Below are 27,465 nucleotides of genomic sequence, written 5' to 3' on the forward strand. Positions count from 1 at the left end.
TTGATAATGTCAGTCCAGATTTTGGCCATATCTCACAAGTTGCTCCTTTAAATAACTGCATCATGGTGCTCACGAGAGAAGCGCTGACCCCCCAGCTGTACCAGTGGAGCTCTTTGGAGAGAGGAAACTATAAGATTATGTTTCTACTCTGCTGCTATAAGCTGTGAAAGCACACACACACACACACATTTACTAATTTGAAGCAAATGCTACTGCAGCACAGCATGTGGGCTCAGTTAAACATTTCACTGGATAAATAAAGGTTAAAGACATACACGGGGAGAATGCGAAGTAAATACTGTTCCATAATGAAGCCTGGCTGTGCAGTGTCAACACATTTTACAGAGCCCCACCATCTATCAGTTTCAATCAACAGTGATTCCCCTCGCTACATTGAATCAGAGGTATCTGCAAATGAAATCTTTAAACATCTTAAATCTTTAAAAACTAATTTACCTAATGTCTTACCATTCCCGATTAAAAGCACTGTCTGCAATTATATTAGGCCAGTGTTTACCAAGTTCCATGATTTACTCTGCAACTGTGTATTGAGTGTGTGTGTTTGTGTGTGTGTGTTTGTGGCTGTGTGTGTGTGTGTGTGCGCTTCTTCTTGTTTTATGTGTTGTTCATGTGTTTTTCGTATGTTACGCATTAAAGTGGCAAATCATTGCGTGAGAATGTACTTGAAAGTGTGTGTGTGTATTTGCGTTTATGTGCCTGTGTGTGTGCGTGTGTGTGTGTGTGTGTGTGTGTGTGTGTGTGTGTGTGTGTGTGTGTTTGGTGGGCTGTTGGAGAAAAACAAGACGGTGAGAGATGATTTTATTGGCCTGCGTTCAGGATGCCTTCCTTGCATCTCTGTCATTTGTTGGAAGACAATCTCGCCATCGATTTCGTAAAAATGCTTGAAAATGAAATGAGAGTCTCTCGTCCCACTTAATCAAGAGCGCATATTGATCAGGTTTCTAATGAAGGATCATTTAGATAGGGGTGGAGAAGAATAGGCCGACGTATCATATCATGTCAGGCAGTGATAGGATGTCTTTATCTGAAGATTCCCGGATATCAGTAAAAGCAAACCCTCTACATCTTTATAATGGAAACCTGTTCTGCTGTCTCATTATCTAATGTTCTCTGCTTAAAGGGATATTACAAATAAAGTACACTTTGTACATAATCGTAAAGTCCCCCAGATGTCTGTGTTTTCATTTGCTTTCAAAATCTGTTGCAGTTTATATACTTCTTTTTTATCTTGCATTACTTGATTATCACGTTAGGAGACTCTGAGTCAGTACCAGAATATACTTTTTGATTATTTCCAACAGATTTTTATTTGCCACAGAGCATTTTTCAGGAATGGAAGACAGAGAATCTAAATTTGTGGCAGCTTTATCATGACACAGTAACGTGATTTGAAAGGTAATCGAAAAAAAAAAGTTTACAGAAATTCGGGTCTACACTTAAGACCCACTACTCGCTTATTTATTAGCTATAACTCACAGGCTTTCAGGCACAAGCCCAGATGCTAACCACGCTTGTAAGTGGCTTATTTATTACACTTCAGCACATCAAATCTGTCTGGGACGTACTGACAGCAGTACATTTGAGTTATTCTTTTACAGATTACTTAATTTTGCTGTTGTGAGATAGAAATGTATCAGACTTTGACAGTTATTCGGGTCGAAATTCAGAAGTTTGGCTTCCCTTTATGGAGTCTGAGCAGAGGAAGTTAGCCTTAGCAACGGTGTCAAAAAATGTGTGCATTCATGAGCCTCTCTAAAGGAAATCGACAAAATTGGTCATTCCAGCAAGTGCCCCCAAAAAGGGTTGTCAAAGTGCAGACAAAAGGGGTGATCAAACTTTTGACTTTAATATGGGAGAATGCTGTTTGTTTCTTGTTTCAAACCCTCTGACAGGGATCGTTCTCCAACCATTAAGAAGTTCTCAGTTTAACCAAAACCACAATGTTTGCCTGAACATAACCAAAAGTGAACTATAGTGTTGTCAAACCTTAAAAACAGTTGTTGGCCCAGTGATGTTTTCATCTGTGTCCAACTGTTGGTTGGTTAGCTGTGTGTTTATATTATTTAAAATATATCTAAATATCAGCCCTCCAAATTGTTCCAGTCAGTCTCCCATTTTTTTTAAAACGTGAAAGCTAAAGAGAAATGTTCAGTCACTTGCCTGTATTATTAATTTTCTGCCACAAAGAGGTGTGTGGATTTATTCCTGTTATGCACCGTGCTGTCGGCAGGGGGCGCTGTAGGTATTCACTCTGCTTGACTGGGCGTCAGTAGAATAAGAGCGTCAGTACATGATAGTTGAGTTCAAGTAAACAAGCAGAAACTGAACGTCTGAACTGAACTGTGTTCCCATATTTCAACAGGTAAGCTGACTATTAACACACCCGAGTAACTGATAACTTGCGTTAAGCATTAGTTTGCAACTCTAACGTGCAGAAATAAGGAGTTTGACCTTAAGTTAGCTGATAATATGCGTCGCTTCCTGTGGTTAAGATGGCGGGCGGCTAACTTCCGGTGTAAGCTAACGTCACGGAAATGAATAAGCAGTATCTGAGATTTATGTCTAGTAATAAATTGTGTAGCGCACTTAACAGGTGTTTTTTTTTTTTTTTTTTAGTAAACTAGTTTAACTATGTACCAGTGTTGAGCAGTTTAAAGAGCTATTGTGTGTATGTGTAGTGAAATGCTAAGCGTTGCTAGCTTGCTAATGCTTACTAGTCTGGTAGAAACAGCTTAAGTAGCTTGTAACAGAGGATTTAGATCATTACAGTGTGTTGTTGGATTTTGTATGTGTTTACTTGTATTTGTTGTATTTGGTTATACTATAGTAAGAGCCTTAGTATATGATAAGTAAGTTGAAGTATACACATAGAAGCTCAGCAATTCAAAACAGAACTGTATTCGCATTTTTAAACAGAGAAAAACACATGATCCACCAGAGTGAACATCTCGTCATTCTTGCAGGTGTAACGGTTGGGTGGTTTGTTTGTTTGTTGATGATCTTTAGAGATCTTGTTGTTGACCCAGGGAAGTTCAGGAAGTTTTCTGTGTATTTATTTAATTACCTTCACAAGAAAGTTCTGTTTTCACCCATGTCTGATTGTTGGTTGGTTGGAATGTTTCCCAACATTGCAAGGTTGCACATTTTTAGGGAATAATGCATGGATCTTGCCAAGAAATATCAGGCGTATGTAGGTGGCTGGTATCTGTGAGTGAGGACAGAGGGCGAGTGTCGGGCCTTGGTGGAGGTACATTGCTCAGTGCTATGAACAGTAAGGTTATGATCGTGTACATTTTTGGCCAAGTTTCTCACGGGAAGAATTAAACCTACGTCATGGTAATGTGCTAGTGCCCACTGAGTTGTACTCTTCTGCTGCTCAGAAACATAACAGTCAAATTCTGCATTGTGATAATGTCATGAAGTAAAGTTGTTGGTGGTGGAGTGACCTTCCTCCAACAAAAGAGGCTTATGGACTCACTCTTCTGTTGGTTTCTAAGGGCCTCTCACATGTCCTTGTATCCTCACCGTTAGCACTCTCGTTCAAAGTTTAAATCCGTAATGCACTTCCCATAAAGGCCGAAAGAGTCATTCACACCTAATAGCGGCATGTTAAAACGCAGTGAGCGCAGCCTCCAGGGGTCCATATACTAACCAGAGTGCATTGACCACTGTGGCTGCGTCCAGAAGGGCACTGTGTTGTGATCAAAAGACAGCGGCGTGGCTGGTGGGGACGGGAGACCAGAATCGGCTCTCATTATGGCTGTGAGACATCCATTTGAGCATTTTTAATATGTGTATCCTATTAGGCAGTTTAAGTGCTTTTTGATAATTGTGCTTTGTACTTTTATAGCACTTCAGTCTATTCCCAGTTCAATTTCCTCTTTTATCGGACGTTTGAAATATTGATCTCTGACAGATAAAAGCAAACACCATAATCTCACTCGGGTGAGCTGGTTGAGTGAGTGAGTGAGTGCGCAGTGTGAGGGGGAATACACCAGGGAGCGGTCGCCCCTCCAACCCCGCTCTGTTTTATTACCTTTATTCGTCAACAGAATTTGCTTACTGCTCTGGGATGTTTATGTAGAGCACCTGCACACTGATGGGTGGTTGATATGACCATCTCTCCCAGTGCCCCCACCCCCCCATTTCCCCTCCCAGCCCAAGTCTCTCTGCCAGCCCACCCGTCTCCTCCCCTTCCATCAACCCCCCCATGACATTTTGCAAAATGCAGCGCAGGGGCTCCCGAGGTGCTTCTGATGATTGCCGCTGCTTAAACTGCTGTCACCGCTGTCAGGATAACAGTGATTTATCTCCATAGCACTTTATGGAAGTTAGTGTTTTCTGTTAACCTGAGCACTGAATACTGCTTGGTGCTGGCTTGCAGTCACATTAACCTGAATCAATCACGTCTTGATTTTTCCATAAAAGAAAAAAACCTCTGTAAATAACACTCTGGCGATTGGTGCATTGAATACACTAAGCCCAACAGCAGCAGCCCTGCTGAGCATCGGTTGACACGTAGATATCATTGTTACCTGTTTGCAATATCCTCGTGCCAGCGCAGGGATTTGATGCTTTGACTTGTGCGTATAATTTCTTCAAATGAGGCAGCACTTAATACCAGCACTGTCAAGAGACGTGCATTGAACCTGCGGTCTAAGACGGCGAACCAGGAAAAGAAAGAAAAGTTTGAAATCACCATCTTGCAGAAGTGAAACAATAATGCACATTGATTGTGTATGAAGCGGTATATTCTTTGGTGTGAGCTGAATCTGTTCAGTTTTAGATGGCAGGTCCCTCTTGAGATAATAGAAAGGGCTGTTTTGATGTTTAAAGCATTGCTAATCTCCTAAAGCCTTAGGCTACTCATCCCAGCGCATATTTGCAGGCCTGTCAGTTTGAGTGGGGATGCAAGAGGATGGTCCTCTGAGCAAATGAATTTCTTTTTTTTTTTCCTGGCCTGTTTTTCCTTTTTAGCTTTGCAGACACTATTTGAGATTTACTGCAAACATTTGACCACCGGCCTGGCGTATTGACTGCGTTTGACAAGCGTAATCCTTTTCTTCTTTCCAGTCACTTCCATTCCACGATCAATCAGAGCATCAATGCCCTGTAGGCTGCTATGAAGTGCAGACGCAGTGTTCGATCATGAGCCAGGCACCTTGTGGACTTTCACTATAATATAGTGATTGATTCATCTTCAAAGATATCTTAAGTGGTTGGCTGGGCACGCTATATAATGCCTTTTGTTGACTGCAGCCTTTTCCTTCACCCAGCTTGCAATCCTTTAAAACAGCAACACAAGCACACACATCAAAACTTAACCTAAGACAAATACGCTGCCTTTTTCATGTGATGCATTCGCGCCTCGCCTCCTTGAATTCCTCTTGTGGGACAGAACTTTGATTTGAAAAATGATAAAGTGTCAAGTTTTGTACGAACAGAATGAATCCCTTTGGATTTTGGACCATTACTTTCCTGTTTGAAAATTGCTAATCTGAGCCCGCATCGCAATTGAAAACTGTTCCACGATAATCTGGCTTGTAACCCTGTACTTTACGGGAAAGTTTCAGTAGACCTATACTTTGAACAAACACAGAATAGGGCCAAATAATAGACTTTAAAGTGCCAGTGGAGACCAGACCGAACCCATAGGTCTGCAATAGCTTTTATGTCCATTTGTGTTAGTGTGTGTTCAGGTTCAGTTTACCTATTTCAGCTGTGATACTCTTGATCAACACTGTGTGACCTGGGGGTTTAATGCCACCAGAATCCAGAGACCTGGTATTGTGATGTATCTTATTCCCTCATTGACAGTCAGCGGAGTGAGAAATGACGATAAGAAATGTTTCTTAGCGTGATCCAGAGGTTTGGGTGAAGGGTCACAAACCTGCTCTTTGTCGTCTAATATCAACAAGATCAGCACAATAAAACCCTCAGAGAGCTCACACAATGCAGCTGTAACAGTGAACACTTGTTCTCTTATATGCTCATGTTGGTCTGGGAGAGGTGTGCGTGTGTGTGTGTGTTGGGGGTGGGAGAGCAGTTGCATTGCAGAAGTATTAAAGGAAGTGTAGTAATTACAGCAGAGGCTGTGTCAGTGACCTCTAGATTGCACTATCTTGTCTCCTTTGTGCCTGCCTTTGCAGCCCGCCTCATTGAGTGAAATTGTATCTTTTCACTTTGGCTCTCTTAAAAATGTGCATGGTATTGGGAGCCAGTGAGGCGTGAGGTTTTTTTTTTTTTTTTCTTCCTTCTATGCCTTTTCTCCACCTCCTCCTCCTCCTCCTCCTCCTCCTCCTCTCCACCCCTCCCTCCAGCCTCCCCCAGCTGCCCCTCTTCCTCCATCCTCCATCCCCACTGTCTTACTGGGAGGTATTTCATGAACAGCTGGGTCCCGGGAGAGGAGAGGTTAGTGAAAGAGGCGCGCTGTGTATAATTCAATGATTATCAGGTGTGTGTATGTGTGCTTGTGTTTATATATGTGTTAGTGTGTGTGTGTGTGTGTGTGTGGCCCTCCCCCCCTCTATTGGCAGGTGTCAGGTGACGGGCAGGCCATGTCACTGGCTGTCAGCTGGCTTTCTATTGGAGCAGTCACACTGTTCACAACATTACCATAAGCTGATGAGGAACGCTCAAGCCCGTCTCAGCACACACTCTGATCCGCAGCTCTGATGTCACACGGGACACTCAGACCATGTCAACTCCAGAGCACATTACCTAGTTTTGGGCTTATTTTCACTCATTTTTGATTGCAGTGAGTAGAATGTAAGGATTGTGTTGTATGAAAATCTACTCATAGTGGAGTCTTAAATATCTACCTCCTGTTGTGTAATACACAGTGTTTTGTTTTGTTTTTTTGCTAAACCAATTTTCCTTTAATGGAAGTTCAGCAGGATCAACTTATTTATGTTTGTTTTTGTAGTCCCAAATATAGAACACTGCAGTACATTTAGCCTTGTACACGGGGTCAATTTTCAGAGTGGGTTAGTTTCCCCAATTGCACATGATCACAATGATCACTGATGATTGATTTGGTTTGATTTGATTTGATAATTACATGCACTCATGTATATTAATATTAAGAATGAGCAACTCAGAGATGTATCATAATTTCTTCTAGTTAATCTGTAACAATGGAGCCGTATAATATAACTGTGATCTGTATGACGGAGAATATTTGAAGCTGCAACAAGTTCAGCGGCTGCTGACGCATCAAAACTTTCATCAGTGGGTGGATGTTCATCCTGTCTGTACTCTGAATCAGCAGCTGTCAGTACTTTCTGTGTACAGACTGTTTTTATCTCCTTACCTCTGCAGGTGGATGCCGGGTTGGTTGCTGCTCTGTGTGCAGATTATGACGGAGCACCCAGACCTGTGGGAATGTGCTGTAGAAGATGTGGCTTTGGTCTTTTTGTAATCAGTAAGTACATAAAATGACCAACAGATTCTCCAAAAATGAAAATAGTTCTTCTACTATGTAAAACTACAACGTTTTCAGCCCAAGCTCAGACAAAAAAAATGCATCATATAATTATTTATCCTTTCAAAACAACACCTCACTACATCTTCATCTTCTCCATCTATTAAACTAAACAAGGAAGATGTATCAGATTTGATGTATCACTTTCTCATCATTATAATGTGTCTTAAAGCTCCTACACATCATGACATGGGAAGTTAAAAATCAGTGCGTGTTGTCTAGATGTTAAATATATTCTTCTTTTAGTAAGTAATTGCCCTTAATATGGCTTCACGTGAAGCTCCAGCTCCCCTCCTGCTGACTGACTCTCTGACCCTCAGTTTAACACAAGTTAGCCCCCAAAACTCTGCTCACTAAACCCCACATGCTCGATTATCCTGCACAAACACTGAGCCCAATCTGCCTATTACCAAGTCTAGTAATGGGCAGATTGGTTCAGAGGGGGGGAGTTCAAAGATGGTCTCGCATTAGTGCTACCTTTAGCATGCTAATAGCTATTCTTCTCCTCAGTGGGGATCCTGTTTGAGATGGAGGGGACATGTGAACCGCGCTGTACTGTCAACATGCTCGGCCAAGGGGAGGAGAGGAGGGCTGACACCAGTGCTAGCCAGGGATCTTAAATGCTTTCCTTTAATTCCTCCTTTTTTTTTTTTCCTCTCAGAGTAAGCTCGGTATCTTAGCCGCCTATGTGCCAAAACAACCACAGATGATGAGACGATTAAACTGATATTTTACAGAAGTCGCAAAAGTTAAAAGAAAAAAAAAATCCTGTTGTTCTGATCCATGTTTTGTATGGCAATCTGAAATTATTTGCACAGCTTTCCTTTGGACAGCTCATAATTTATATCCTCACACCATTACTAAAATAACCAAAGCAGACGCAGTCCATCAAAGCTTTCTTTAAACTTCCTCCATGCTCTGTTTTGTAAGAGGAGCACAATCCTCCTCCAGGGAAGATTAATGCCTCTAAAAGCACGTCAGGCACTTTTGAGGCTAAATGGCACACACAAAAACAGAATTTGTGTAAGTTTTAAAGGGGGCATGGCTGGCGGAGGCTCTGATCGATAGCATTAGCTGTGACAAAATACATAAAAACGGGAATCAATTCTAATAAAGTGAGCTCAGCCTCGCCAGAAAGCCTCCGCCTCCTCCATTCACCTCCAGATCCGTTGTCCTCCTTGTCCAGGCATAATGTGAGACACAGTCGACTATCGGTGACACAATGTCCAGGTCAGAGATCACATCTATTAACAATTATTAATTGCCAGGAAAACAGAAGCAGCTTAAAAGAAAATTATAACAAACAGCACTTTTCAAATTGGAAAGAAGCAATAAAAACATATTCTGTTCATGATCTGCATAGGAACACTTATCTGACTGAATTGATTACTCTATAGAAATCTGCACTTAATGAAAAAGTAACGTAACATAACCTTGCACAGTGTTTTAAAGAAAACTGTAATGCTAAATGTCATGCAAAAGTGATGAATATGTTCCATCTGCTTGTCGTGGTGTTTTTCCAGCACTAACAGCCGGGACTCCACTTTACATACCTGCACTAACCTCCGCTCTATAAGCATGTCTCCCTCTCTTAAGTCTCAAGCACGTGTTAAACTGTGAGAACACTTGAGAGCATGACGGTGGACTCAAAAAAGAAAACAAAAATCTTGAAATTGCCAAGTTTGCCTGGGAAAGCACGGCGTCTTTGTAAGCATCGCAATAGTTTTTTTATGGTTAGAATGACACAGAAAACAAGAAATTAGCGGGACACTATTTGGTTCTGGAGAAGAAAGTCAAACTTAGAATTTTAACACAAACTCAGAAGTATTTATTTTCTCTGTAACTGAATAAACAAGCTGTTCTCAGAGGAAAATAAGGTCCACAGAACACCATTTGAAGCTAAAAAGGTGGCGGGTCCGCCACATATAAACAATGTTAAACAGTATGAAATGGTGTCGTCCTTGTTTGTTTATTCAGTTACGAGAACAAAAGGAGAGTTTGTCTATTTTGTTAGGCATAAAAATTCAGTCATTGAAACTTGTTCTGCTGTTTCACTCATTTAAAGTCAATGTGAATAGTAGGATGTGTGAACATATCTATAAATCTATGGAAGATAACAGACTTTTCCACCTAAATAATAACACAAATTACACAGTTTTTATATTTGTTGTCTCTGTCAGAGTTTACTGGAATATTCAAAGTCTAATGTGACATGTTGTTTTGTATCTAGTTTACATGTGGACAGTACAGTCCTATCTGGATGGCACATGGAGGTCAAGTTACACAAGGCCTGTTTGATTTAATCTACATTCATGGAATAAATGTTCACGGAAACTGAATGAACTCTGCTGTTTTTCGTCGTACACTTGTGACTTCGTACTACTGGAGGTCAAATTCATGCAGAAACGTGTATTAGCATGTGAAGCCTCAGTGGTAAATATAACTTCATCGGCATAAAAAGGCTATGAAGTGGATTTTTTAAAAATGTAATCAGTATGTCCTGATATAAGAAGATGAGAGATATTTAAGTTGCAGTGTGGATTTAAGCAGAATTACTGAAAAATAAAAAGAAGAAATTGATCCACAGTGAACCAGTAAGTCCTTGTCTTATATTATTTCCCCAGCACAAAGCAACTTTTCATGTTTGACATGTGGTCTCATAATATTAAGGCAATAAAAGAAGGAAACAACACCATCAGTGTGTGTAGTATGCTGTCAAATAACAAACGGATGTATTCAGTCTCAGTCTGGAAGCCCCATAACCAAAGAAAACTGGCTGAACTTATCACCATAGCTATATGAGCTTGTTTGTGTGAGTGTGTCACAGCCACCACACAAAAACATGTATATACTGGATGTGTTTGTGTATTCATGTGAGCTCTGTCTGATTACAGTTTGTGATCTGGAGCACAGCGCCCCACAGTGGCCCACCCCGGAACGGTGATCCTCTCCCCCCCTCCAACCACCCATCACCTCCATCCTCCTCACTGCAGAAGCTTCTACTCCAAGGTGGACAGCACATTTCCATAAAGGTGCAAGCCCTGTGATCATCAGCACTGTTTATCGTTTGATCAGCTATGATTGATGCTCTGTTAATACAAATTTAAGTTAGCGTATTTTCCCTGCCAAGGGACCCATGAAGAGGTTCAATTACAGAGCAATCTCATTAATTCGAGAGCTTGTTACAGAGAGAGGACAGCAGGCTTTTTTTAAATTCTGGAATGCAGATGTGTAAGGGACATAATTAGTAGATAAGAGTCCTAATTGGATCCTGCTGTGTGGCTGCAGAGGGTGTAGCCCTCGCTATGTTTTACAAGTTCCACGGTGTGGAAGTACACTTTTTTATAACCTGCTCACACACACGCACCATCCGTCACACACCAAGTGGGAGGGGAGTCCTTCATGGTAGTGGTGGAGAAAGATGGTCGCTGCAGATGTATGATAACTAACTTTGCCCTTTAGTAGTTGTGTGACGGGTTTAAAGCAGTTGTGTGTGAATATTATTTGCATTCAAGTATAATTTTGTTACAACAGACCGATAATTTTAGATGTCGGAGAGGTGGTAATTAAAAGAAGTCCCAGTAGAGAGTGAAATGTTTATTTGGTTGACGAAGAATGCAGGGTGAAAACATCAAACAGTCTTGTGCGTCTGCTTCACAGCACTGTTGTAACGTTTTATGACACAGGTCCTTGTTCCCGGCCTTCTCTCCGAGGCCACGTAAAATGTCAGAGAGGTGGAGGGCTGAGCGAGCCCATAGGGCTGCTCCACAGAGGCGTATCAAAAGGCCGACCACCCCCTGGTCCAGCACAAATAGCCGGCTTCATTGCCCTCGTTAGATGGCCGTGTTATTTAAGCGTGTCTGTCTCTTGGCCTCTGTGGGGGGACCTGCTATGTAGGAACGGACAGGGCAATGCATCCGCCCTTCTCTGAGGGCAGATACGAGTGCTCATCACGGTGGTCCACCCACGTCTGGAACTCCCACACTCGCCTCCCCTCCTGTTAAGACTGAGCGCTGTGCAGCAGACTGGAGGCTCAGGCCAAGCAGCGGCTCAGCAGGACTAGGAGGCAGGAGCAGGGGGGGAGGAGGTGGCAGCTGGGTGCGGAGAGGGGGGGGTGTAACCCCAGCTCTGGGTGGCGGATCTCCCCCAGCTGTGCCCATCTGAGGGGAAATGCGGCCCAGAGGAAGCTCCATTAGTTCCAGGGGCAGCGCGGGCCCTGAGTGGCCGATGGCAGCAACAGAGCAGAAACACACTCTCTTCCATGATCAGCGACCCTCCACACTCAATTACTTCCCTGGGAAAGAGGTCTACGGACAATGAACACAGGCTTTGGAGTACTGATTTAAACTTTACACAAGTTTCTTCATGTTCTCAGTGAAATAAGCTTTTGGAAAAGCGTGCATTAGAATTGTACCTGAGTCTTGCTTCTCGTGTGGCCCAGGACCTGAGAGCTATTTACAGCATGTTTCTCTTTGATGCAGGCCGCAAACTGTGAACAGTGTCAACCTTGTAGTTTGCTCCAAGTATTATATCACTGAAAAAGCAATCAGTCGAGGAAGTTTCACCACATGTCACGTCTACACAACAAGGACCAACGACAGAGTAGAAGCTGAACTTTAAGCATCCGGTGACTTTGTCCCGTCTTCAACAGCGCGACTCCTTTGTAATGAAACTGATCCAGGAGCTGTAGTGAGTGTGAAGCAGCTCTATAATACTATTTTGTCAAAGCGTTTTAACTGCTTGAGAACAAAAGGTGTGTTGGACACTTGAACAGAGAAAAGTGGTGTTAACATCAAAGTCAGACACACTCCTCCCCACCCTTCTCCACAGGCTGATTCATTCACTGTTTGTTTTTCTTTTTTCTTTTTTTTCTTTTTTTTGGGCCAAAATGAAACAGAAAATGTCTGTATTTTGGAAGATGAGATGAAAAACGCAAAGGCAAAGTTGGCAAAAGTGGCCTCGGGTGCCCACTGACCCATATCTCTGTTAATTACAGATGCAGTTTATCTCTTACAGTGAGGCCACTTCCCCCATAAAGATGGACAGGGACGCAGATTTGTGTCAGCTCGGTGGCCTTTCTGTGACACGGCTATCTCCCGTCTATCTGTCCACCCTGCCGATGTTGTTGCAGCATTTTACATGTGACACTGACATCTGAGAACATGTTTTCCTCCGGCTAAATATCATATTTTAGCCTCGTGCTGATGATATAGTCCTGTTTTTCTTTCAAGGTGAAACCCTTCAGAAGTCCGTGTGTGTGCAGCGGAAACTGATTAATCGTTTCAGGATTTTACACGCCACCAACATTATGTCCTTATGATAAACATCCCGCTTTTCACGGGTCAGGATTTTTAACCTCTCTCCTCGTTGTTCCTTTGAAGACAGAACACTTTAGCCCATCTCCCCCATCTTCTTGGTTTTATTTGTCTGTTGCTCCTTCACACCCCCCCCCACAGTTGATACCACCTACTTTGGCTTTGTGTCTGTGTCTCCATGTTAACTCGGTTTGTGTGTGTTTGTTTATGTGTCTCGTAAGTCTTGGCCAAGCAATCTTGGCCTGGTTGCCTGCTGTGCTGTCTGTCATTCTTGCTTCCATTGACATTCAGACTGAGCAGCTGTGCCTCTTCATGTTTTTCAATTAGACATCACTTCAAACCAGCCTGTTTGGAATTTAAAGGGCTCACTCCTTGTTTACACACCCTGGGAACACAGGGAATAAAAAAATCTGCGGTGAAGGTTTTCGTCTGAAAAAATATAGATAAATATGCAGCATTTCTGTCTTGTGACCTTGTACTGTACTTTACTCAGCACCTGCGGTGTTTGCCTGCCTGTGTGATAAACGTAGGTCCAATAAAAAGAGTAAAAGAGATTTCAATTCACCAGTGACTGAAGGTGCTCTTGCAAAATGCACATAAAACTGGATTTTACTTTTGAAAGGAGTAAAAAAATACCTTGTTTCTGAATGTTCTGGTGTCAAAACTAGAAGCAGATAATCAGAGATGATCCGCCTCATCTCAACAGGTGTTTCTTGCAGACGCTGGGAAAACGGCCGAGCACCCAGAAGTGGGACTAAATAACCCAAAAGCCTTGCATTTTTCCAATCACAACAGAGGTGTCATTTACGTCCCCGTCACCAGGCGTGACCTGGACCCAGACTGAGCCCTGAGGAGACACGCTATTGATCCGCACAGCCAAGAAAGCCAGCTGCCATTAAAGCCATGACAGTGGAACTGTACAGCATCGATCGGCAGCGCCGCGGCCCCACCATATTATTTATAGAGGAGAGCTCCATCCACCACTCTCTTATGTCTGATAATTGATGGCAAGTGGGGCCTTGCTTCCTACCCTGACCCTGACAAACTGAAAGTCAGATGGATTACATCTAACACAATTATGATTGATATTATCAGATTACGCCATGGACAACAAGGCATGCCGGGTGAGCTGAGCTGAGGTTTTCACTCTTGCGGGTCGTCACGGTTAATTCCTCCAGTGGGAAAAACGGTGTGTCTGCAGTGACGGGGTGAAGGTGCACATGGTAGTAAACAATATGTGTGTGTAGGAAAGTAATGAGTTGGTGCATGTAGAAAATAAGGCCCCAATCATTGGGATAATTTCCAAAATATAATATTCTCAGCTTTTAAACATAAAAAGACACAAAACTTCTAAATCAAAACTATATATTTTTCCACTTACCTTTAGTGCTTTTTATCCACTTGGATTGTTTTGATGTGAGTTGCTGAGTTTAGAGATATTAGACAGAGAGATGTCTGCCTTCTCTTAAATATAATGTGAACTAAATGGTGTGAGGCTCTTAAAAATGAAAATTACATTTGAAAAAAACTCATCAGATTCATTCAGAAATCATCACCTGGTTATTCAAGATAATCCAGACCTTGCGAAGTTATGTCAGGTACTACTTTTTCTACCAAACGACACCCACCGCGCAGAAGCAAGTGTGCATCGACGAGTGGCTCGCTAAATAAGCTAAGTAAGCGTGCTAACGTCAAAGCACCATTAATGTGTGCGTCCTGCACTGTCGCACTATGGTTGGAGTAGTTCAGTAAAAAGAAAATGGTTCCAACATGCTCACAACGAGGTCGTTTTCAGCTTTAAATCCCGCTTTAAATCCTACAAGCCGAGTGCAAACTAGTTCCATTATATTTGAGAGAAGGCCGACAGGTAAGAGGGGTAATGTGTATTTTTGATTTTCGGGTGAAGTGTTCTTTTAACAAAAAAGACTGTCCAAAATCCTCATATCTGTGAAGTTAATACAACAGATCCATGTTAGCACTGTTAGCTCTGAATGCTGCATGGCAACATTTCCACATTCTCCTGCAGTAGGTGTGAAAATACCCTCACACTTCACTTTGCTCGACTCGAGTAAATTAATAGCTCTGCTGAAATCTAAGTTGGTGCATTCCCTCATTGATTTATTTCCACCACATTTATATGAGCTTCCCAAGTGTAATGATCGGATTGGACACCTCGCATTTTCTTCCACCTCAATACATTAACATTGTTTTATGGTTTTGTGGTTTTTCTTTTCTGTTGGAAACAACACTTCCTCTTGTCTTTTTTTTCCTCGTCATGAGAGATGTATTTAGATAATGAGGTCTGTCATCTACTTCAGCATTTTATGATTCTTAAGAATACATTTATTACAGATTGTGCTGAAATAATATTAGCTTGAGCTGGACTCAGAGGCTGTAAGGGAACTTTCACATGCAGAACCTGAAGTTGACACTTAATTTTCTCTGTTTTTACTTCAAGTGCTTATGTTTGCATGCATGTGCGGGGGAGCTTGTCCATACTCACTCGCTGCACTATGAAACCTCTATTGTAGACAAGGCGAGCTCAGAGTGGCACATTCAGTGGAACTGCAGCACAGACCCTTCCTGTCCCATCAATGAGCGGCACACTGTTCTCAATCCATTTCTTTATGTGTTATTATTATGTGGTTCACTTGCATTTTTCCCCTAATTCAATTACCCTGGATGCCTATAATGCAATTTAGACATAGTTTATTATTCAATTACAGGACATATCTCTCCCTCTCAAACATGCGATGCTTGCCCTCAAAGCCCGTCTTTATGGTTCAGAAGTTTCTGTGGAGATCATCGTGATCGGGAATTGAATTAACGTGACAGAAAGGAGGGTAGCTCCTTATGAGACTTAAATTGTAACGACAAGCCCGTTAAAATTCATTTTCCACTCTGATTAGATTTAGCGCCATCATCGTTGCTTCACAGATATGTCCGTTCTTCATTCATATTTGAGAGGGAATAAAAACATAAATCTCACAAATTGGTCGCTGTCTCTTCTTGTTAAAATGATGGAGATTTATGGCCTCGGCCACAGCAGAAGGCCTGTGCAGCTAGCCTGTCCTCAACATCGGCTTCATAAATGTAACAACAACAATGTTTCATTCCTCCAACAGTCGCAGCAATTCTGACCAAATTGAATTAAATCTGCATCTGTCTGCCGTTAGAATTTTTATGTCCAATTAATTAGCTAAACTAACATTCTTATTAGATGTTGAGAGAGTGTGTGGGCCGCACAGTGGAGCTGAAGTGGGTTGGTAGGAAACAGGTTTAAAGGAGGACTACGTAGTTTTGGAAGAAGAATTTCAACATTTACGATATAAACGAGATAAATAGACAAACACAGAAACGTTTAGTTGTTCCATAACTGAGTAAACAAGCTGCTCTCAGAGGAAAATAAGATCTCCAGAACAGCTAGAAAGGTGGCAGGGTCCGCCAAATACAAACAAAGTAAAACACAATGAAGTTGTGTTGTCTTTTAGTTTGTTTATTTACATTTAGGCATAAAAAACACCAGTCAATGAAGATCTTTCTCTGAAGCGTCTTCACTGAAACTGCACAGTCCTCCTTTAATATTATGATAAGCCCTCTCAGTGAGTGGAAGGCTCCCACTTCAGAGCGTACAGTTGTGTTTGTGCTCTTGTTCTTATTATTACACGTACTTTTCCAAGGAGCTAGTTTACACTTCACATTAATTTGGCAGTAGAGAGGGAATTAATGTGATAAATCAGTGTCTTCCCCTGATGGTTCGCTATCAAATAGTAAATGAACTGTGCGTTGTTTTGTGCATGTGTCTCTCTGAGGCACACAGTGTGAGGAGGAGGTGGAGGAGGAGGTGGAGGAGGAGCAGTCCGGCTGGCTGACTCTCCTGCTGGTCTGGCCGGCTAACACGGCCAAGTGCGTTTTAACACCTGGAGTCCTGGCTCGGCCCTCTACAAGCACCGCGCTATAATGACTTGTTAAGGAGCTCAGCAGAGGCAATTCACCTGATGAAAAAGAGGAGGGGGGGACAAAACAACTTGAGATATTGAGTGTCAGCCAAACACAAAAATGTCCCATTCAAAGGACGGTGTGTGTTACACTACGGTTAGGCCCTGTCATCTTAATTTAATGGGCTCTTCTCGTTTGTGATATTTGATTTCATTTTTCACTTCGGCAAAGAGAGGAGGTCCTATATGTATGGTCAACATATGGCACATATTAGATTACTCATATATTGTGTTTTGTTTTTGGCCGTATCGTCTTTCTCATCCAGTGGCTTCATGCAACATATGTTCTCTCCCATCCCTCATATCGCACCAGCTATTGAAGTCTATCTGGTATCTGATAGCAGCTATTATAGTACTTTTATATCTGCATGAAGGACTACAAAGCTCTGAGCCACTGACAGGTTTTTGAATTCCTATTGCAGCATAAAAGTTAGCTGAGAACTTGTTATGAAGACGAGGACTCTACCTTACTTACATTTTAGATCTATTGAGCACCTTAACTGGAACCACTGGGGCTCAGTGCTTTGCCCAGTGGCACTTCAGTGGTGGTTGTCAAGTGAGAGAATCTTCTCAACAGCTATTCGTGCCATTTACAAGAGTCTGCAGTCATGCTAGCAGCTTTCTGAGGCTTGAGGCTTGTTGAATCCAACACATTTGGTGGATGGAGTTGCAGTCCAACGGAAAGTTGTTTAATAGATATTTCACTGACAAAACAAAAACAACAATCTCATGGCGATGGATTAATGATTTTGGATTAATCCTCTGAGGACCATGAATGTAGGAGCAACATTGAATTTCAGTCCAACTAACAGCTAGACCAAGCACCAGTGATATAGCTAAAGAACCTGACCAAGTAGTGCCTAAACCTAAAAAATAATTTTGTTTTGCCTAAACCCAACCAGGTGATTTTAGAACCAAGACGTAACCAAGTAGTTTTCTTCTTCTATCCTATGTTGGCAATCGACTCTATGCAGTTGTTTAGGCATGAAGAAGGTGTGTTGGTTATTTCTGTTTTTAAATGAACGAGCAGGATTTGTTTTTCCTCGCTTTAATGTTTTGCAGCACAATTGATGGCCACCTCATGGAAGATTTGTATTTTTACCATTTTGTAGAACTAGTTGTACAGTACTATGACTAACTGATGGTTGTAATCATAGTAGTAGGTGTCGTATTCAGCCAATTAATGAGAGGAACTTTTTTTTTTTTACTTTGTCTGAATCTTAACCAGCCCAGCAGACAGTCGGTGATGTTCTTGGCTGCAGCCTGTAGCAACACTCTCACAGCAGAGACAACAGTAGTACTGGAAACACTGGAATAATGCTTCGCTGAAGGGACAAAGTGACATCATCCTGGACTCCACTGGACACAAAAACCTCACTATTTTTTCACCTCACAAACCATAATGGCAGCTTGTCTTTCTAGTGGTGTCCAGTCTTTGTATCTCTCTTCAGGAACAGGAAATCCATGCTGAAGGCGAGCTGTGGTGCTCCAAAAAGAAAGTGAAGACTGCAGAGAAAAGCCTTTTAACATAAATACAGTCACAGTAGCTGGGCGGGTTGGACTGCTGTAAGGATTTTGCATAATGATCAAATCTAAGCTACAACAAAGAAACAAGCTAAAGCACCATCATGATTTGTTTTAAATATTGTGAAATTCAATTCATACTTTTTTTGTTTTGTTTTATTAGACACCTTTTGTGAGAAATAACATAATGCTGCCGAGATGAGATTAATTTTCTCTCAGCGTGTCTGCTGTGGCATCCTAAATGAATCATCAATTGTCTCTCTGTCTTTATCTAAATTGTATTATAAAGTCAAAACGCAGTACAATACATCTTCAGCGCAGCTCTCGAGGCAAGTAATTGAACATATCAGTTCACGGAAGCTAATAAGACCTAGTTTTGTAATGCAGGAATTGTACATTGACAAACGGATTGCATTTGCTTCCTCCTGCCCTGCTTATTATCAGTAACTTGTAATATAAATATGCAAATCTGCTGCTTGAACTTTACAATCCTCCGCCGAGGCTATTCATCTCCTTTAAAGTGTTCATTTACATGTGGAGAGCCCCCATGCATCAAGCCGTGTCATTTTGAAAGCAAATATTAATCAATTTTGCATTGTGGATTGCCCCGGAGCAGTGTGTAATACATGCGTTGTCTCTGCCAGGATGGATGTACGCCGACGCTCCTCCACTCCAACTTCTGATTATAACTGCTGCACCCTTAAGACGACGCTGTACCACTGAGCTTTATCATATTAGGTGCACGCTAGCCCTGCCTTGACCCACACAGAGGCCCTTTTTTTTCCCCAATGCTAATGCTAATTCCCTTCATACCAGATACTGTCCAGTCATTCAGCTTGGTATCTTTCTGTTGACAGTCTGCCTTCTCCCTGCGTTAGAGAAGGAGCTTATTTTCCTTGCTGTTCACTAGAAAACACTGCACTTGTTTCAAACATGTAGATGAACGATTAGAAAGAATCCGCGGAGCCAGCTGGCATGTTGGGTTCCTGGCAGTGCCACGTGTGTTAACTGACACTGAATCATCCATATCGGCCATCTAACACACGGCCTGTTTAGTGCATAATACCCCACCGAGCCGCTCGTGATAATCTTTCATAAACAGGCTGAAGTTTTTGCCTGAGTCATGCAAACCGGTCTGTTTCAGCCGACATGGTCCGTTAATGTTAATACCAGTCAGAACTCATTAACCTCATTCCACTGGGCCGCAGCATGACTATTCAGTTTCACAGGAAGCTACATCAGTTTCACTTGAGTGTAATGCGTTGGAATAATAGTGTGATTTCCTGTGCTCAGGCTCAAAGCCCATGTAATTTGCTTCTCGGCAATCATCGTGTTGCGCTAATGAGCTCCCAATGTTGTGTCATGTTTTCATATGGTGGGCGCCGCTAATATCATCTGCTGGTGATGGGGAGAGACTGGCTCTGGCCTTGTTGTTGAGTTTCAGAAGCTGAGATGGATTTCAAGGCTGTTTGTCCATCTGCTGGTACCGTATGCACTGAGCTTCTCTCTTCCTCGCTGTCTTAGCAGGGAATCGACTGAGTAACTGCTCGGTCTTTCTGTTGAGACTGCAGATATTTTTCTAATTTTTTCAGATTTGTTATTATAGACTTGAGGATTTTTAGCCATGCTGCTAGTTGGCCGGTCCACCCACTTTGGTTTAGACTGAATATCTCAACCTGTACAAAAAGGACTGGCATCAGATTTTGCACAGATGTTCATGGTTCACATGCAATCACCTTTAGTGACCGCTTGAATTTTCGTGTCGTGTCACTGTGAGTTTAAGGTAGGGCAGGGTGCTATGGCTTTAAAATAATGTCAGGATACTTTTAGGCCATATTGCAACAGATAATAATTACCTAAGTATTTAGAAATGTTCTCAAAAGAACTCATAAAATGGACAGAGGGACAAAATCAAAGATCACAATACTTTTGACCGAATAGGCCTTACTTTGATCTTGCAACCATTTTTTAGGAATGTGTGTTGGTACTTAAGATTTCTGGTAAATAATCATCAGTAATGTGGCTGTAATGATAAGTAGGTAAGAGCAACCATTAGAACAAGTAGAACAGTCTGGTAAGTTCAGAAAATTAGATAACCTTACTCTTACCTCATATCACAATAACGATGTCATATGTGTTGCCCAGCCTTGAGTATGTCCTAGATTGTGTTTAGTGCTAATTACCAGATGCTAGCATGCTAACTCGCTAAACTAAGATGGAGATCATAATGAGCATGGGGTTAATTTGGCACAAAATGGATCATCCATACATTCAGAGTGCAGTTTGCTGAAATTAGCAATGTTGTTGTAGATGTGTTTTGTTTAAATGTTAATGTGATTCAGTTAATGTCACGTCAGACAAGCAGATATGTTAAGACAGTTTGTTTGAGTTGAGTTGTAGACTTATACTACAGATGAAATGGTAAAACATTTGGGTAAATATGGCGTTACTTTGGTGATTTCAACTAAGACTACAAGCTAGTCATTTGTCAACGATTTGGAAAGAGCATGCTCAACTTCCTATTACTTCCAAGAGTTAGATTGGTTTTACGAACACATCCATTATCTGCTAGTACACTTTAACCACATAAGTGTGTACGTGTTAGCATGCTGACATTAGCATTTAGCTCACAGTGCTACAGTGCCAAAGGACGCCCTCACACAGCCATTAGCATATCAACTCTTCAAGTTATACATCAATTGTTAAAACATCTGCTTTACAAATATTTGGAAGTTATTATCGAATCATCCTGAAAGAATATAAAGTTTTTGTCTCTGTAATATGTGTGCAAAATCCAATAATACAGCCAGTCTCTGAGCAATAAATGATCTGTGATCACATCTTTGATCTCTGTGATGGCGTGTAAATGCAGCCAGGCCTCACAGAGCAGCTTTGTTTAAGTGCCACTGAGGCCTTGACAAGCCGTCATACTGAATAATACCACATGAGGCCAGCCTGCTGGTTTTTGGAGCCGTATAACAAACCTTACCAAGCAATTTGACAGGCAGGAACAACAATCCTGATAAAGCCAAGCTAGCAACTAAGTAAAAAACGGAGCATACAGCAAATACAGCAGCCAGCCCCCATTTCCCTAAGGGCTCCCTCCTACTCAATAGCGTCAGACGCGGCAGACAAACGATGATAAAGTGATCCTCTCATGACTTTGACAGGCACGACAGACAGCAGCAGGGCCGGCCCACGCAATAACGCCAGTCAACCAGCCCCTCGCTCAAAGCACAGCACTGAGACGCGCACTTCACCTGCGACTATGCAGTCAAAGTAAACACCTACGCTCACGGCCGTGCGCCTAATTATTGCCAACAGCCTGCTAATAAATAAAAGCATATTGCTGCTGTCAGATCAGTAGGCCCATTCCTCACGATGGTCTTTTTATTAGGATTTCAGATGAACAACCATGCAGTTTTCTTTATAGTACAATGGGTTTGGAATGGTTTTATTAAGGACACACGTGTTTATTAATGTGCAGACACCTGAAAATCTCCAGAGCAAGTTAAAGAACAACAGTTTATTCTGTCAGGGACGTTATCTGTGCAAGATACGCGTAATATAAACTAGTACGCTAGTAAAGGATATATCTTAATTTCTTTGTTGAATATTCATTTTATTTTGTGTGTATATTGAATTTGAAACTATAAGGAATAGATAAGTAAAAAATAAATTTGTCAAGTTGTTTCTGTGTATTTGAGACATGGACTTTGAACTTCAAAATCAAAGGACAATGGAAAAACTGCATCGTTACAGTAACAATCAAACTGCAATAGTATCACAACCTAACATTTAATGTTCGTTTACACCAACCGCAGATTTTCATCAAAAAATCTGTATGAAAATGTATAAGAATAGATTTTATAGGTTCTTATTAACGTATGCACATCACTGCAGAACATTTGTAAAAGGATATTCAGTTGATAACATTATATGTTGGTGACTCTAAAGGGCTTTTGGGGTGCCAGTTGTCTTGTGAAAAAAATTGCATGAATATATGAATATGAAATCCATATTGCCGCACTGCAATTTTGCATCGCACTGGTCGGAAACGGTGTGTAGAAGTCAGAAAAATGTATTCAAGTTGATTTCAAAACAGCAAAGAAGCCTATCATAGAGCAACAACCATAGAAAAAACAAAGATTCCCATCTGACAGACAGGTGAAATCTTTTTTTAGGTATTGCTCAAAGTGAAATACAAGTAAATAAAAACAGTTTTTCCTTTTTGTCTGCACCTATATGGGTGCAATCACTGCCTTGCCCAGTCTGCCAGGTGATTTTAAAGCACCTGAGAGGACCATATTTGATTTGAAGAGGCTCAGGAAATACAACAAGGCCGCGAGGAGAGCGGTAGAGTCAAAAGATCAAGCATGTAATATCAAGGAGACAGTGCACTTGTCTCCGGCGCACAATAGCCTCCGGGAGCAAGCGGCCTCTAGCCGTCTCGACATGAGCCATCCATTTCTCTGTTAATTATAGTCATATTGCCGTATTGAAGTCCAGCGTTCCTTAACATATTCTTTGTTTTGTGTCCCTTTTGTCTCAGGTAATGGAATGTCAGCTCGGCGTGATTCCCGTGTGTTGCAGAGTGTTGATCAAAGTGACCTCTGCACCCCTCTGCTCCTGCAAATCAATACGCACAGTCAACAGGAGCTGACAGAGCCAGGCACAACATATAATAAATGACAATTCACCATCACAATGGCAAGAGCATATCTGACAACTCCTGCTCATGGCAGTAATTTTCATGTGATGCCAAGCTGTTATGTTCAAAGTGGGATTCATTTGCCAGGACTGTCTCACACAGATGCTGATATTACAAGGCTGACTTGTAAGCACCTCATCCCCCAGTCATACGTTCCCACTGAAGCTGTCCCAGCCAAGTGCTGACAGAGGCAACGGCATTACAGTTGTATCTTTTTATTGTTGTTGTCTTTCAAAGGGAGCTTATATTGAAAGCAATTTTCCTCTTAAGGGAGCAAATTGTTCACAGAAAATTGTAACTGCCATCGCTTGGAGATGATTGGCTGCATCTTTTGTTGTTGGCAGCCAAGAATGGAAGGATTTCATATGCGGGAGGGGAGAGAGGAAGGGAAAGAGGGAGCCGTGCATATTAAAAGATGTGTCGTGAAAAATGAGTGTGAAATTTCACACGCACCGGATGATGGAAGTGGCTGCTGTTTTGCCAGGTGGAGGGGAAATAGACATCTGATGTGTATTTGTTGATGTGCAGAGGTAGAGGCAACGTGTTGTGGGGTTTGGAGATGCAGATGTCTTTTTTTTTTTTTTATTATTATAAACTGCACCCTGGGCCCCATCAGGAAAAAAAACTGAGACCGGCCATTTCCCTTCATGTTTTGCAGCTTTGTAAGGATCAAGAGGATTTGTTTCTGCTGGCAGCTCGCCCGTCACCTGAAACAGAAAAGCCAATTAAAAGAAAGGGACTTCTGGGTTTGTGTTGTGGCCAAGTCGACCGCAACTGGTGCCAAATGTCAAATGTCTGCCACTTGAGTTGGGTCAAAAACAATTAGACAAATGTCACATGCAGTAGCTCTGACACTTGTTTCATAGATTTAGTAGTTTCTTGTTTTATTATGACTCAGCTGTTGGTGAATGCTTCTGCCTGTCAGTTTCAGGAGATTTACTGTATGACGACTTATGTAGCTACTAATTTGTGGATTAGCAGCCCAGTCGTCAGAGCAAAATGTTGGCATTTTATGCCTGTGCAAACCAGAACACGTCATATCACCTTTAGACTACATGTATGTGATGTAACTTGGTGGGATGGTGGTTTGGCCTGATAGCTTGGGGAGCTGCTGCTAAGCAAGGCAGTGAAAAGAACTTGAGTGAAAGAACTTCCCTTTAAATGTTTTCAATGTCATTGTTTTAGCTAAGTTTCTCTCTGTTACACCTGTGTTTACTCAGCGTTCATGAGCAGAAAGGACCGCCCCTTTATGAAGTTCTCTGTCCTGATTGGTTAAAGTGGGCAGGGTTACCAGAACATATTTTCTGTTTTGCTGTATGAGCGGGGGAAGGAGAGACATGTGTTACTGACCATCGCTCTATTACAGTGACTACTGTTGGAATACAGAGCTGACATATATCCCTTACTGCAGCTTTAAATATCAAACCTCAAAGTTTCAACTTTTGCACAAATATTTATTCCCAACATTTGAGTTGGGCTTCAGTAAAAATAATTGCCTTTATGTATTATGAAACTCACAGAATTAAATACATTGTCCTCAGCATTAAAGCTACTTGGACAGCAGTTTTTTTCAAATCAAACTGTAAAACACAAAAGTAAAACTGTAAGTTCTCGGTTCATTGCCAGAGTTCAGTTTGTCTCGCTGTTGTTGTTCCTGCTCCATCTCTGTCTGTTCTCCAGTAAGCAGCCCTCCCCTCCACCCTCCACCCTCCACCCTCCACCCTCCACCACCACCAACCAACAGGTCCCTGCAGCTGCTGCTAATTACCCAGATCCTGACATTTCTCTTACTATAGACATAATGAATTATGAAAGTGTCAGACCAAGCCTGACCTCTCTCCTGCGCACACAAACACACATGCACGTGCACACCTCCCGATAAACCTATTTGCTCTGGGCTGGCCTGCCCCATCCATTAGTTGTTATTGTTTTCTCTAAACATGACATTGATTCAATTTACCACCAATCAATTTCAAATGGTTCTGACATTCAGATATGACCTTAAAGCCAGGCAGACCAAGAACTATGATTAGGATTAAACTTTTGTTAATGAGGTGATTTCTCTTCACACTGGGGGAGTGTGTGACACGATCCAACAAGAGTGGTCAGTAAAAATTAGATCAATTATTGTGAACGAAACCGCTTTAACTTGATTACCCTATGCACCCGCTAGTTTGTGTAATTAATAAGCCCCCTCAGCTGCAGAGAGCAGTTTATTAATAACAGTCCATATCTGTGCTCCTTAATGAAATGGCAGGGACCGGGCCATCCGTTCTGCAGGTAATGTCATAATCAATGGTGCCCAACACGCATGTTAATTACCATAGTTATTAATTGTTACAGTTGGACTTGAATGCTGCACACTGTCAGCTCCTTTGTCCTACCATGTATAGCAATCAGTGGATTGAAAATGGCAAATCTAATTAGCCATTCAGCAAGCAGGCTGGGAATCCAAATGAGACGGTATCAGCCCTGACAGCTGGCAGCCGAGGCGCCGTTCACACTGGGCCGCGAACAAAACCAGCATTATCCACTGCCCCGGGAACAACAGGAAAAGGCATGTATCGCAAACTAATAAATACATTCACAGCAGCGGCCTGCCATATCACACAATGGTCTAATGAAATGCCTGCTTGATGCCTTTGTCTGGGTACAAGGAGTGTTTATGCATTTATCTGTACAGGGTGCACCGCGTCCATCCAGCAGGCAGCACAGAGTCATTTTGGGGCAACAAGAGAGATTCAGTACCAAGTGGTACTAAAAAATATTAATGATGTAATAACATGGTCTCAGAAGGAAAAAGTCAAATATTTTCTTAAATTTGGAGTTTTACCCTCTGAAGAATTTACAGCCATGTATTCAGATGTTTAAACATTGTAGTTAATTACACTTCTCATACATTTAAGTTGATCGTATTTGAATAAAATATAATATAAACCGCTCAACTGTGATTTTTGTTTTTTCCATCTGCATTACTTTTCTATCTAAAAGTATCGTATTATGTAAAGTTTCCTAATTTAATAACCATAGGTTCCCCTCAGACCGATCATTTAATTAGCGTTTGATGATCACATGATGATTTGCTTCAGTTGCTTTTGAACATATCTGTCAAATCTGACCAATGCTGCTGAGTTTGTGAGGGCAGATAGTAAAAGGTCATTGATGAGGAGAACAGGACATACTTAACTTTACCCTCGCAGTCATTTTGTACTCATTACAGTGGATCATTGTAGCCGTTTGAAGAAAGAGCACAATATTTGGTGTGTTGCTGTTACAGTGGCACACACTGAATCTTGTAATGTTCCTATCTGGGATCAGTATTTCTGTGCATCACTTAACTTTAGCTGTAGTGGAAATTAAGCACAGTAAGTACGGATTATGTTCCCTCTTGGGTCTTGGAGCACTAAGGAGTGGTGGGGTGGGGTGACTGATGGTCCCATTGGTAGATGGTCCCAGAACCACTTGGCACTGCTCCCTCTGCTGTGCACAGCCTGCAGAGTTGTTCTGATGGTTGGTCTGTTTGTTTGTTTGTTTTTTTGCAGATAATTTGTGGCTCTTTCAAGAATTATGATCATCTGGACACACATAGTTTACTTTGGACAGCGATGACATGCAAATAAATCATCCTTGTAATTTATTTAAAATTCCAGTAACTGAGCAATCAGTTATTCTTCACACATCAAGCAACAGTATCGTTCATCTGGAGTTGTGTTCGTGTCCACATGAGAAATGGAAATCCATTATTCACTCACTTTTTGCTCTGTTTTTGGTCTCTTCCACCTCAGGGAAACATCTGCGTCTTTATCTGCTAAAAGCTTCACCATGTTCACCAGGTAGAATTTGTTTTTAGAGTTATTTGCTGAAAAAGGTGAAATGCTATTGGAGCAGTGAGAGTGAACCAAAATGATCTGGTTCCACTGCACTGTGGTGAATTCTCATGAGGTTCATCGCTGTCAGCAAAACCTTCCATTGTTCTCATGTTGTCATTTGATTCATGTTGATTACAGTCATCGCAAAAATTAACAGGTACCCCCCTGTCAATTGACTCTGCAGTAGACGCTGGTTTTTTATATTAACATAGTTATTATTGGATTATTTGACAGCAGAGTTTATTGCAGCAAACTCTGCGGTTTCAAGTTTATCCAGTGAGTGAGTTTTATTGTTGGTGGAAAATGTTGTGATGTGGATGGATGGACGATCTCCATCTCTCTCTCTCTCTCTCACACACACACACACACACACATACAGTGTGCACATAATTACACACCCAACCCCCGACCACACACACACACACACACACACATACACACACACACACACACTCACAACCATCCATATTTAAAGCAGACAGCAGCTTGTGTCTCCATCCAAAGAGCACCTGTAAATAATGCAGTGTTAAAGGTGGCAGCCAGG

The 27,465-nt window shown here is 41.8% G+C and overlaps 1 long non-coding RNA gene across 1 annotated transcript; it reads left to right on the plus strand.

The window, feature by feature from the left end:
• Nucleotides 1-2,245: 2,245 nt before the first annotated feature.
• Nucleotides 2,246-25,997, plus strand: LOC119018633. The gene is made up of 4 exons (XR_005074807.1): nucleotides 2,246-2,383; nucleotides 7,342-7,444; nucleotides 10,399-10,536; nucleotides 22,894-25,997. It is a non-coding gene; the product is annotated as an uncharacterized LOC119018633 (long non-coding RNA).
• Nucleotides 25,998-27,465: the final 1,468 nt, after the last annotated feature.

This window comes from Acanthopagrus latus, chromosome 4, assembly GCF_904848185.1.
Source record: "Acanthopagrus latus isolate v.2019 chromosome 4, fAcaLat1.1, whole genome shotgun sequence".
Classification (NCBI taxonomy): Eukaryota; Metazoa; Chordata; class Actinopteri; order Spariformes; family Sparidae; genus Acanthopagrus; species Acanthopagrus latus.